The 14,353-nt window shown below is 40.7% G+C and overlaps 1 protein-coding gene across 4 annotated transcripts in view; it reads right to left on the bottom strand.

Moving 5' to 3' along the window:
• The window catches only part of NLGN4X (neuroligin 4 X-linked), a 195,392-nt gene extending 181,284 nt beyond the window's left edge, over positions 1-14,108 (bottom strand). For 3 of the 4 annotated variants that reach the window (XM_074858879.1, XM_074858880.1, XM_074858878.1), the window contains exon 1: positions 13,769-13,924. The gene's annotated coding sequence lies outside the window, so the exon portion shown is untranslated. Of the gene's footprint in view, positions 1-13,768; positions 13,925-14,045 lie in introns of those variants that run through there. The other variant, XM_074858877.1, reaches the window with a different exon arrangement.
• Positions 14,109-14,353: the final 245 nt, after the last annotated feature.

The raw sequence follows: 14,353 nt of genomic DNA, 5'->3' as shown, positions 1-14,353 counted from the left end.
ATACCTTGAGGCATCGGGTAATGTGGATATCAGGCAATTCGTGTGGTAATTTACAAAGTCATAGTGCATCTAAATGTACCGTGGCAATTGTTTGATAAATGATATAGTCTTAGGAAGAGGGTACCCTCCCTTCCAAAGGATACATTATGAAATACCAGAAGTTATAAGGGGATACAAAGTCACCTTATACTTTGAAACAGTGTACAAACAAGTGCTGATTCTAGTTATATGACTATAGCAAAAAGGTAAATTAACTTTTTTGTCTTGACAGATCACTAAATAGTTTAAAAATAAAGGTATTATACTGTTATGCTATGCCTTTACCTAGAGCAAGCTAACCAAACAAAAAGACCCTTGGAATTCTCGCTATTCTCCCTTTTTGAGGAAAAGGCCATATTTAGGAGAAAGTTCTAAGCTATGTCTACATGATCCTAATTTTCATATCTCTGACATTAAGCTTAATTGATCTAATAGGAATTTTTGATTCCTGAATACTGTTAAGGTATGTTTTGCCTTGAGTATGCTAGCACCTCAGCCTTAGTAATACCAAAGGTCTGCACTTCACAGCTCTATAAGCTTTCCCCTAAGCCACTGAGGCAGTGTTTTCCAGAGCCTCCACAGAAGTATTTTTCTTTCCCCTTGATGTTCTCAAACTCTAGGTCTTATGTTGTTATTCTCACAGTCTTGCAACTGCAAATCCCAATAGTTTTGCTATGGTAGGCACTCATGAAAACAACTGCCACTACAGTGAGAATGGTCCCTCTTTTGCCCACCCTCCCGCATCATCTTTCCTTAACTTTTGTTTTGTAGATTTCCGTTTATAATAGAGAAAACCAAATATAGATAATAGCCATTAAAATACTTAGTAAAAATTGTCCAATAATAGAGTTTAATAACCAATGTGCAACACTTAAACCTAAAAATTACTGTACTCCAATCAGCACTGATAGCATCAAGAATCAAAATAACCAGTGGGAATTTTCACATGGTCTTGAGTATACTGTGAGAGGGGAGAAGCATGGCAAAAAAAAATCATCAACCTTGACATCTTAATTATTTCCACCTGCTGCACCAGAGAAAAAACGCAGAAAAAGGTGCTCATCAGGGACTCCCCGACTATTGCCACTGCTTTTCCTGGCCTGCCACTGGGTACAGTCTGCCTCTTTCCTCTCTCCCGTTCAGTTCATATTTTTCTTGTATTTTCTGCATAAAGTAACATTCATCATTAGACCACACTAATAAAACTCCATGTACGTAAGCCTGTCCCAACACCCTTTGTTTACAATACTTGTGAAAACCTAGAATGAGAATTCTTTCCAATGTCTCTAGGCTGCCAGCCAGTCAAAAGAAAAGAGCTGAAGTCAATTTACTACCTTCAAAATCATGGTGGATAGTGACCCCTTGATATGACTTTAGTTACATCCAGATCAGAGAATCCAGAAGCATTTCCCAGTCTGAGTGCTGGAGCTATATCCTGATTCTTTACTTGGGCAAGGCTCACATTCTCAGCACCTCCTCTCCTTCCCAAAGTGGCCATCTTGTGCACTTCTGAAGCAGGATTGAGTAGTGTTTCAGGTTTGGGGTTTTCTCAGTCTAGATACCTGAAAATCATTTCCCCTCCTACAGAACATAAGCCAAATCAAAACTAAACAAACAAAAAACCAACAAGAAATTAATTACTTTGCTCCTCTCCCCCCCCAAAAAAAACCCTATTCTCACAGATATATGAAAGACTCTGGAAAGCATGTAACAGTCTAGACAAAGTCTAGATTCTTTATCTTTTTCTAATCTATTCTATCTAATTTTTTTTTGTGGAAAAATGTTCTTTTTTTTTGCAAATAAAGACAAAATATTGTTCTACAAAAAATTGAGTTCTTCAACCAAACTTTTTATCAATCTTCTCTAGAAAACTATTTCTGGGCTGAGATATCTCCTTACATAAAATTCCGTGCTTATTTATTCATAGAAAGTATGTACCATAAATAATCAATCCTGGTACATGTCAGAGCAGGAAAAGAAATTGGTATAAGGTAATAAAGTAGGCTGTAGTGGATTTTTTTTTCCTCCTCTGTTTGATTTTTCATCTTCCTGTATATGAAATCTCTACCTGTCTAAACACAAAATCTAAGCACATACTAGAAGTTAGCTTGGATTCAGACTTTGAAACATTTCCACCTGATGTTAAATTCTGATAAAACAAAATCCTCCTGCTTAACAAGAATCATCTGAAGGAGACAAATTTAAAAGATAATTCTGTCTCTAAAGATCACTTGCTTAAATTCTAAACCTATTTACACATAGTAAAATGGGTGTCATGTTCAAGACCCTCATTTTCACTACCTCCTGTCATTCACCTCTATCCTTGTCTTAACTTTTCAGAGTCAGTGTCAAGTTAATGCAGTCACATAAATTTGTGATGGTCTATTTTGCTCACATTCACTAGGGCAAACATATATGGCTGGCAGGTAAACAATTTACTCCACAGAGAACAAGTTCTTAGCTGAAAAGAGACCTCTGCCAAATTAATACATTAAAAGATGAGATGTTAGCTGCAAATGGAGGAGAAAAATCCTGGAACCTGACAATCTTTTTTTTAAGCACTAAATTAATACTTCTAAGCACTCAAATATTAGGCACAGTGCCACTGAAGACAATGGTATAAACCAACGTAAAACAGTGTTAGTGAGATCTTAGTCATGCTTGTAATCTTTTAAATACACAGCTCAGGGCAAGTGAAGAAAAATGGCACTTAAAAGTGATGATGCATGCATTATGTCCATCTATGTGTATAGGGGAAGCTTGTTTATTAAGGACATGGAAGGAAGGCTAGTACTCTGCATACTCTGAGGAAGAACTGATTTCTTCTGGCTGCTTTATTTCTCGCCAAAGATCTACTATTTTAAATGATGACATTTTGGGCTAGGCAGAGGTACATCAGTTCTATTTTGTTTTAAAAAGTGATCAGAGAAAAGATTTGTAACTATGGAATATAACATAGATATGAAGTAATGGTGCAACATCCCCTGCACAGATTTTTCATCAACTATTACATTAACATCTTTGAGTGATGTATATGAGTAGGATGAAGATGCATTTTACTCTAATTTTTTTTTAATCCTCCCATGTACCAGTGACAGAACCATCAAAACCCACATAGTTTGTTAAGCCTGCCTTTATATAATCCCAGATAAATTTCTCCACATTTTTCATGCACTTCTCTCCAAGACTAATTTCTCTGAGGAACTGTAAGTTAATAGTAAAAATTGCCATACTGGGAAAAAAACAACCAAGCCCAACAAACTAAAAAAAAAAAAAAAAAACCCAACACCCCAAAAAATCAGTGTGTTTGAAATGAAACAGAAAAGAAGATTTATTATGATTCTTGGGAAAAATGGGATAAAAAAACCTGAAAAATCCTAAACAGAAATGTATTCTGTGATGATACCACTGGATATGGTTTCCTTAAAATGAAATTGTGATATTTTAATAAATGCTTTATTTGGATAAAAAATACTTTAAAAGATTATTCAGAAGAAAACACACTCAATTTCAAAGAGTGCAACCTACATTCCTACAGAGTGATGATAAAACTAAGAATCATATTTTACCTTGATCCATATGGTGAACTTACTTCCAATATATTGCACCCTCTCAGACTAAACCAAACTCTCATGTCCAAAAGCATCGCCTTCTCTTCTAAGTCTGTCTTGACACATATGTGAGATCTCTAGAGTCCCGTATTTGAACTGCCAGTCCTCTTACTACTCTACTCTCTATGCTCTAGTATGTTTACCATCCCTATGTGTCATCCCCACATTCCTTTTTCTTACATTATCATATTGTTTCTTTAGCAAGCACCCTGTATTTGAGACTCTGCCAAAACTGCAACTGACTTCTTACCTCATCCCACTCACTCTTCTCCATTATTATTCTTTTTCTGTGAAAGCTAATCATGTTAACCTTCCTTTGAAACTGGTAATTTATCTGCAACTCATTGCCTGTTTACAGTCTCTGACTAGGATGGGTGATGAGAAGTAGGAGATGGAAAAAACCACAACAAGTTAGGGATGCTGAATAAGAGAAGGAGGAGCCATTTAAGAAGAATCATCTTGCACAGAGGAAAAGGTAAGAACTGGAATATGCAGTGTCCTCATCTTAGACATAATTATGCTCAGTGCTTAGCTTTCAGGCCTTAAGAGTTAAAAGTGGTCTTACATTGCTGTTGAGAAACCCATGAATTTTCTTCCAAAATGGAACCGGACCATCTCTCCATCATTCTTGTTGACACCTCTGGCTGCAGACAGTATCTCCTCCAACTTTACGTGTTTTGGTTCCTCTTGAATAAACTAGCTCTAACTGGTTTCAGAAAGCAGTGAAGTATGAAGCCTAACCAAATGGCAACTCTCCAGGGGCAAACAGAAACTGAAATCTACCACAGAAGGATGTTTATGTGAAGTGTTATGGTCCAGTGATCATTTACTGATATACCAAATGCAAGATTTATTTAGCTTTCCATTCTTATCTAGCTATTAGCTAAGAGAAATCAACGCACTACCACTGTCGACTCCCATCTCCTGTCCTTTCTACAGCACTGATAATATAACTTCTACATTCCTACTATAATTTCTATTGCCAGAACAAGAAATCCTTTACAAAAAGTCACCCAAATTCAGCATAACAGAACTGCTAATGGAAATCACCCAAGGGATAATGGGGTTTTTGCTTTAGCTATCATCATCATCATATTGACCAATATTACACCTTTAATAAGTCATGAATGGAAGAAAGCACTTCACAGGATCCAGGATGCTAAGACAAATTACAAAGTTACAGGAAAGAAAAAACAGACAAACAAAAAAACCTGCAGGGAAGGCAGAAATAGAGAAAAAGAAAGATCCTATTTACATGTTTTAATTGCAGTTTTCTGAAGCCAAAACTCTTAGACAGGGCAGATCTGGGCAGGAGGACAGTTCACTAGAACATCTTATTTCCAAAGCAGATAGGGAAAGGAAAATATAGACTGACAATTCCAAGGAGAAATATATATTTTCTACACTATAGTGCAAATGAAGACAGGCTAGCTCTTCCTCTTCTAGTGGGGAATTACTTTTGCTTGTGCTTGTATGCCACTCCATGACCATAACAACTCAATATAAGATAATGGTACATGCTAACTGCACCATTAACCCACTACATTTCAGTAACATCTCAGCTCTGTACCAGATCAGGGCAGACAAATCAGTGCAGCATGCCTTTCAGTATCTAGTAGTATAAAAATTTACTGGCCCTTCTAATTTACTCTGTTCCTTACCTATAAGTACCAGCTGGCCTGCATTATCAAATTCCTAAGGCACCATATCTGAAACATTATCTTTACAGAGAGATGACATCAAACCAATATAAACACTAATCATTTATCTTCAAAAACCTTAATTCAAACACAGTTCAGCTACAAGATCTTGAGTAAAAGACATAACAAATGTAAGATCCAAGTAATGTATTTTCTTAATAACTGCTAATCTGTTTAGATTGAACCAAGTCCACCTATCCTGCACTGTAACTTGTGCACCTGAACTAAAGCAAAGTATTATCACAATAAGCATGAAATTAATATGCTAGCTCTTCCCTAAGGAGATCTCTTTCAGCTCCACAATTAACTTCCAGTTATGCCAACTGCTATTATTTAATCAGCCAGAAACAATGGATCTACATCATCTGTCCCGTAATTCACCACCTGCATGTTGGAAACTACACACACTGAACATCTCTAATGCAGGCAGCAGACCTGCTGATGGCTCTACTAATACAAATTCACAGCCTCAGGCACCACAGCTCATCTGTCCAGCTGTGCATAACTTGCAGGAAGTTCTACTTCCCCTCACGCCATTGTGTACTGTGAACTTATCTTGCTTTCATGTAGATGATGTAAAATGCAACAGGCAGACATTATAATATTTACATTAGTGATAAGAGGTATGTTTGACTTGGGAGACTCCAGCCAACAAATCAGTGACTATGTGCTGGACTGAGAAGCAGCACTCTGACTGATGAATGTTGTCCTGAAGTACCGCACTGAACCATCTGCTCTAAAGTTTGGGTGAAGGGTACATTTCATATGGCAGTAACTCACTATCTGCTTCCTCTGGTTGTTGCTGGTATCTTTTTTCTTTATTTGCCTGAGACATTGCATGAAATCCAGATACAGTCCTATTACTTAACAAACTTCAGAGAGTTTCGGTAATAGCAGATGAACCAAAGATTCACATGGGCTTCATCTCTTCTTCCACAATTCCTCTGGAATCCAGGAGAGGATTTTTCCCTTGTCACAATTGCCTATAAAATAATATTGAAATCTGTGATCCAAAACCAATACAACTGAACATCCAGGGAGATAACATAACAGTACTTCAAAGCTAGTTTGGAGATAAGGCAAAAACTGTCTCTTCAGCACAACCACAGCTAATGAGACAACGGGATGGAAAGGTGTACAAACTGGATGTGTGTACTCCATCGCTTTGGTTACTAACACATACCCAGCTTCTGTTGAAAGGCAAATCCAAGAAACTTCAGGAAGAAATCCCAGATAGTAACAAGTCTGTACAACTATTTGTCTTTATAAACACTGTCATCAACAGAACATGAATTGAGACAGTACATGCTCCTATATCATCTAGGATACTTTTCTAGTGTGCATAATCATCCACACCTGTAACAAGCTCTTCAAGGAAGGGATGGAGATTCATTATTTTCCAGAACCTACTGCTTTCTTTTTTACTTTTCAAACAAATGTTTGAAGTCAATTCCATTAGCAGAATTTAACATGAAGTTGGGAGAAAACTTTTAAGCTGCATGACATTGCCAGTTCTATGCAAATACTCCATATAATTCTGTCCAAATGCTATCACTCATAGGACCTGACCAAAAGCCTTTTGAAATTAAAAGGAATCATTGCACTGAATCCAACAAGACCTGGTCCCATGACACTAATCTGTCAACGGTCTGTTAATCTCGGTCCTATTACACAAGTCTGTTAATATTAATGGTTTATGCCCCATCCAATAAGAAAATAAGTAAAAAATTATTGTATGTTAGACAGCATATATCTTATATGGTCCCCTACAAATAATATACTAACTTTCTTTATTTGCAAAGACAGATCTGGAAATTGTTCACAGTAGATCAGAAAAGGTAGAATCATATCTCAAAGCATAAATGCATTCCCTATATAATTTTCAGGTAACTTGTTCTGTATATGCCCGAGTGCTTGAAAGAGATATTTCATGGATAAGTGATATGTTTTGGTGGTGTAAAGTAAGGAAAACAGTAGAAAGGAAAAAATATTTTATTTATTTTCAGGAAAAGAAATTTCAGATGTATAAGTATGCTATTGATAAATTTTGAGCAATTGCCTGCTCTTTTTAATAGCAGAGTTCTGCAGTGTCTGCAAACAACTTTATTTAACAGAAGAAAAACTGGCTAGCACATCTACTTTGCAAGCTTAAGATTTATAGAGATCTTAAAAATTAGGTATAAAATCAGGACTACAAAAGTCAGTACAAAATGAAGATATAGAAATAAAAAGTAAGAATCTGGTTCCATTCCAAACTCTTTATTTCAAAATGAGTCTATCAGCTTTGCTCTTGTTTTATTACATTTGGGTGGATAGGAAGTAGGTCTTTTATATATCAGAAGTCAAAAGTATGACATATAATGCAATTTATTGGAATAGAACAAATAGGACAGAAGAGTTATTGAAGTTCGTCCACTTACTTTCCACCAGAGTTCAAAAGCATAAAAGAAATCCTGTTAACAGAAAATATAACTAATATATTTGAGCCCTCTCCATAGTATTTCTAAACAGTTTTTTTGAAAGAAGACTTGTTCCCATTAATCTATTTTTTCACTAAGGGTCCAAACTGACTTTAAAATATAAAGAAGCTTGATCACCAACCCAGAGATGTCTGGCAACAATATCACAAGATCACCACATGATGGCACTGATCAACATAGCTGGTCAGTCTGACTTGGAAAGACCATTAACTTGACAGCAACACTACAGAGCACGGTCCCAAAAGTTTGAAAATCTGTTCCTTCCAGGGCTGTGCTGGGCCTACAACCGACCTAGACAGTACAGCAATAGGCATTTGCAAAATAATCAAGCCACTTAAACCACTTCAAGCAACACCTTGGAACAGAAATCCTATTCATGATTGTCCTCTTCCACTTCTGGCCGTACTAGACAACTGACTACTAAACGACAGTGACTACCTCCACTTGGAGGACAAAAGAAAGGTCTTACCTCTGAGAAGCACTTGAGAAGCAGTAGGCTATATATTTTTGTCTAATGCATTCAACAGATGCAGATCTGAAAGATACTGTTAGATGGAAGTTTGCTAACATCAAATTATGCCACTACTATTTCATCTGTCACCCATTATGGTGAAATATTGAACTGGCTTAGTCTCAATGATTTGTGTAACTAAATCTCAAAATTATTGTTTTATTTATGTAAAAAAAAAGAAATTGTATACAAGTAAATAAAAATGAGCTAATTCAGTCTGTATATGAAATAATAACAGCCACTGCAGAATTAGCTATAATTGACTGCTAATCTAGGAAGAAACCCAAACATTTTAGTCTACAAATGTCTTACATAGTTACATTATGAAAACATTATATCCTAATAAAAGAATCATTCTTTACTAAGATTCTGCCTCAGTCTGTGCAATATTTAAAAACAGTCCCTCTATAAGCAATGAAAAAGAATTCTTTTAAAGGAAGTTATTTGAAGAACGTTAAATTATGACAGCTATGTACTCCTCTAGTTTTCAGAGTGAATCAGTCCGCTGTGATACTGTTTCAAATGTTTTTTTCTAGTAAGAGTGCCCTTCATTCTCAAAGCTTACCTCTATTGGAAGGCTCAGCCTCTCCATCAAGTTGCAAATCTCACTGAGCACATAAATATCAGAAGAAAGACAAGCATGGAAAGTCCTAACCCTCTAGTGAAGCTAGTCAGTGGCATACACTTACCGAAATACGTCCTATGACACTGAGTGGTGTGTGGGCTCAGTACAGAAGACAGCCAAAAGAAAAGAATCATACATTGTGACATCAGTGACTACGATTTATTTTTAGATTATTACAGTACAAATCTGAGCATTCCTGGCTAGGGATCATTCCAAGTTGTGGTCATGCATTTAGTTTGAATTAGTGGTGCCACTGGTAAAGCCCCGCTGCAGATCTTGGGAAAAGCCAGTGTTCTACAAGGGCTGCTTCTGTTCAGATCCTCATGAGAACTATGCATGAAAGCCATAAAGTAACCCTGCTTCATATACAGCTTATTTTTAATGTCAAAATTTATCCCCATTAGTTTACATGGGTTAAAGAAGGACGAGTTTGCCTGTAACATCTCCAGAATAACTTCCTCCCTTTTAAATTCAACGACTACAAACTGACCATAAATTTTCTCTTCTCTACCCTTATATCCATTTTCAAGTTGTGCAAAGTTGATTATCGCTGTGTCCTATCTCATTGCAAATAATTTTCCAAGATTATTGTCAATAAAACTTGTTTTTCCTCCACTAGACAGCAAGGTGTTTTTTTTCTTTGGTGTTTGGGGTTTTTTTATTGGTACGCTTTTTTTTTTTTCCCCTTTCAAATCTAATCTGGGGACTACTAAAACAAATACAATGCGAAGTAGAGAACTATTAAAAGGTGACAGAGTTGAGTACATAACCCTGTCAGGTGTGAGGATCGAAATGACTCACAGCATAAATGCTTTACAAACATTGCTTGAGAGCACCTGAGTTGAACTGTGACAGAGGATAGCTGCTGTTGGACATAACAGACTTACATTGATTTGTGCAGCTCATGTTTATGCTTTGGTTTTATTAATTTTTTTTTTTAAAGACTCGCAGTCTTATAATTCAGTGCACATAGCTAACCAATCTTACTCATGCAGAAGAGCTCTTGAATCTCGATGACAAGTCTTCAACTGACAGAATGACTAAATTATATGCTGGTTATAGCATGATGCTTATTCCTGTCCTACCCAGGTGGAGCTGTTCTTTACACTATGTGATTCAGCCATCAAATAGCAGCATGTATGTTTGAAAGGCCAAGAGGAGGCTGTATTGAGAACCTGTCAAAAACAAATGTGCAAACCTCTATGCAGCAGTCAGTAAATGTTCCTTGAATCACTCTTTTGTTTAAAACAAGCCAAACAAATCCTCGTTTCTGTACGATATCTCTAATAAAAAGCTTCAGTTAAACAGCTTTTCTTTCTGCCTTTTGCCTTAATCTCTACATGACAGGTCTCCAGCTGAAGGATGTCTATAAAGATTGACATTTTTATCGGATGTAAAAATTGTCAGGTGAATGATCTGCCCAAGAGCATGGGATCTGCTAAAAAGATAAAGTCTTTGTAAGAATAAAAAATAGAAAAGATAGCACGGCATCTCCAGCAAACCTACCGGTTTTGTCACTTGTCCTAATTTAATCTAGTTGGCCCGTTTCATTCACAATATGAGTCTTTTGTTTGCTTGCATTGTGATGCCTTTTAAAGGCCATTTAAAGAAATGACACTTCATTACTGACCACATTACCGATCAAGAAAAAACATCAGGAATTTCTGAATTTACAGTCTACATGTGTGTGATATAGCACTGCATTTTAAAACAATACTAGGCAAATAATCACTCCCTCCAGAAATGCAGAAGGATAAAAATGTATTTTCTTGTCTACACAAATGTTTTCCAGTACAGACCAAACCTAAGGGTCATTAAATCCAATATAAAAAAAGGGTTTAAATTAACTTTGAATTAGAATCCTCTCGGGGACCAAGGCACTTCAGATGCCAAACTGAATTTCAGTTTTAGTATCTGGTACAGCTTAATAGGTTGTACTTGCACACAGCATACTAACAATAATTGCATCTATACAATATACAGGCATATGAATAGAGAAGAGAGCGAGCAATAGCAGCTGTATTTATACACTAAGGGGTAATAATTTCAAGACTATAAAAATGAGTAGGTCAAAATTAAATTTAATTTTGAAAAGTACATGCCATCATAGATCTCACTGTTTTGAGTTACCAGAAACTGCATGGCATGTTTTCATATTCTTAAGTCTTTAATGATTCATTGGAATATGATTCATAAGACAATACATGCAACCCTCTACTCAGCAGTACAAGAAAATATTTGAAATGTCCTGCCTTAATGCATATCTATATAGCTGCTACCTATATAGAAGTCTACATAGGTGATTATTAATATAATATCAAATGCATATTTTGTAAGTAAAATGAAAATAAAATGCAGGGTTCACTTGACATACGGAATCAACCCACTTCCACAAAGCAAAGTTGTGTTCTTATCTAGGATTTAAAATTGGAAATAATTGGAAATAATTAAATTGGAAATAATGACTTCTTTTCTTAGGGCTACAGAAAAATACTTTCTTTTGCTAATGCCAATAGAGGATTTACACACCTAACAATTAATAAACTTAAATTGTGTCCCATGGGATGTGAACTATTGCCCTTCCATTTATGTACCAAAATTAGCAGTTATGTTCTAGGAGGAGAAAAATATTGGAGATTTCCATTTTGGTGTAACTGCTTGTGAATTCATCCAGTTAATCCTACTTCTAAGTATATGCATAGACGACCTTAACATTGTTAATCGTTTAAAAACAAAATTCGGTCTAGAATTTTACAGGCGTTTGCTTTCAACACTGATGGCTAAAGAGCTCTTTTTCAACACATGGCTAAAGGGCAGTTTTTTCTTTTTTTTTTTTATTTTTGGTGGTGGTTTGGTTTTAAATACGAAACACCTGAACTTGCATACGCGTTCCTGCCATCCTTAGGACAAGCAGCGCCTCCCCAAAGCCGACGGATGCAAACAGCTGAAGGCGGGCACCTTGCACCCCGGTGCAAACGGCCGTGCCCCGGCTCCGCGCCCCGCACCGCCGCGGCCGCGGCCAGGCCGGACCCCCGGTCCCGCTCCGCCCGGCCGGGCGCCGGATTGCTCCTCCGCAGCCCGCTCTGCCTCGGACGGCGTCCCGCGCCCCTGCCTCCGCGCTCTCACTCCCACCTCCAACCGCATTAAGAGAAGATCAAAATAAAGACGGACCTTCCCCGCGCAGCCGCTGCCGGCCCGCCGGGCTCCCGCCGCCCCATGAGGCCGGGCCCCCCACGGCCGCCGGGCGCGGGACGGCCCCGCGGCGGGGCGCGCGGCGCGGCTGGAAGGGCCCGCATCGCCACCTGGCGGCCGCGCGCCGCCGTTGCCGCGCCCGCGTAGTCCCTCCGTCCGGCCCCCCCGTCCCCCGCCCCACGCCGAGCGCCCGAACCGGCCAAGTTTCCCGGCCGCGCCGCCATCTATTCTTAGCCCCGTTCAGGGCACGGCGGCGGGACACCCGCTCCGGCCCACTTCTCCCCGCGCCTCTCTGCAGCGGCGGCGCGGGGGCACGCCCCGCTCGCCCCGACCCTGCGCGCCCGCGGAAATGTCTGGGTGGGCGGGTGGGTTGAACGGCGGCTGCCGGCGCCCGCGCTGCCCCCCGCCGCTGTCTGACGGGCGTCCCTCAGGGCGGCTGCAGCGGGCCCCCCCCCGCACCGAGGGGCGCTGGGGGCCGGCGGCGGCCTCTCCCCTGGGGAAGGGGCAGAGCCGCGGCGGCCGCCGGGGCGCCTCACGCCGCCAGCCCCCGCCTCGCCCGCCCCCGCCCCAGCTTTGCAGAGAAGCCGATTTACTGTCGAGCTGGGGCGGGGGCGGGGGGGGGCAGTGGTGGTGGTGCGTGTCTTTTTTTTTCTTTTCTTTCTTGCTGCCCCCCCCCCCCCCCCCCCCACCGCTCCGCGAACGCTGGCTCTCCCCGGTGCCGGTCCCCGCTCCATCACGTGCGGAAACCCATGCCCACCGCAAAAGCGGGCATTTACCCGAGCACAGAAAAGGAAAGAAAAAGAAGGAAAAAAAAACCCCAAACCCGACCAAAAAAAAAAAAAAAAAACACCAAAAAAACCCCACGGGAAACCCCCCCACCACCACCACGGAATAGCTAAAGCCAAAGCGGGCGAACCGCGGAATCCAAGACGAGCCAAGATTTCCTCTGAACAGCCGCCTCCCTTGTTCTCCCCCCCCACCCCCGTCCCCTTTTGCTTTTTGGTGGTTGTGGTGGCGAGGGAAGTGGTGAACTAAAACCCTACGTGTTGGTTTTGTGTTCCCCTGAAGACCACAGGCGCACACAGAGCATGAGGTACCGCTCCTGCCCCTCTCCGCGCTTGCAGGAAACTGTGGCTTCGCTTCTTTCTCGCTCTGCCTGTACTGCAGATATTTTTCCCTCCTCTCCTCCACACTCTTCTGTTTATTTGGCTGTAAGGCAGAGCTACTTTGTAAACATCTCACACAGAACCCCAGAGCCTTTCCAAATAGCTGATTGCAGCAAAATGCCTCCAAACAAATTATGGTGCAAGGGGGATATAGGGGACGAGACCGAAGCGGATAAAAAAGAAAGAAAATTTGCATAAATATGCATATGTGACAACGAGATCGCATATGATGGTGGAGATAGCAGAAAGAAAGTATCGCTTTATCATGATGGGAAAAGTAAAAGCACAGACGACTGCAGCAAACTGCTCGCCCTTTGCCAGAGTACCAACTGCAACACCTCTCCCTCTCTCCCCCACCCTCGCCGAAAAAAAAAAAAGGGGGGGGGGGGGGAGCAACAGAAAAAATTAAAATGAACACTCAAACGGTAAATCCAGTACTCCTACCTTAACACTGGAATAGCTGCAGAAGCGTAAGGGTCTTTTATACACAGCCAGATTCTTTCAGAAAATCCTCTCGGGCTACCATGCAGCGGGGGTTATTCACACACGGTTCCTGCTCTCCTTTTTGGAATCCAACGCGATTCGCTTCTCCAAAGGAATGCAACGACCACGGCGGGGGGGGGGGGGGGGGGGGGGGCGGCAAAAAATTAAAAATAACAACAAGATAAACAACAACACTGGCTTTGAAGGAAACTCGTGTTCTCGGTTGTAAGCGACCTACATTCAGGCAGAAAATTCATTGCAAGCAGTGCGAGATGGGAGAGTTGGGTCTGCGAGTGGGAGCTGTGATTGCCTATGCAGAGAGACCGAGCAGGGGAGAGACTGATCCGCAAGGCAAGGCGAGCTGGGAGCGAGAGGCAGAGGGGGGGAAGAGAGCGGGGGGGGGCGGGGGGCGGGGGGGGTGGGGGGGGGGAGAGGTCCAGGCTGTACCAGGCGCTCTCCTCCTGCTATTGGACCAAACTGAATGAAATTTCCGAAGCCGGCAGCCAATAGCTCTCCGCAGCCGGCCCCATCGCTACAGAAACCGTA

The sequence above is a fragment of the Strix uralensis genome, chromosome 2 (assembly GCF_047716275.1).
Source record: "Strix uralensis isolate ZFMK-TIS-50842 chromosome 2, bStrUra1, whole genome shotgun sequence".
NCBI lineage: Eukaryota > Metazoa > Chordata > Aves > Strigiformes > Strigidae > Strix > Strix uralensis.
Note: the sequence above shows the minus strand (reverse complement) of the source record. Positions and strands in the feature narration are given on the sequence as shown.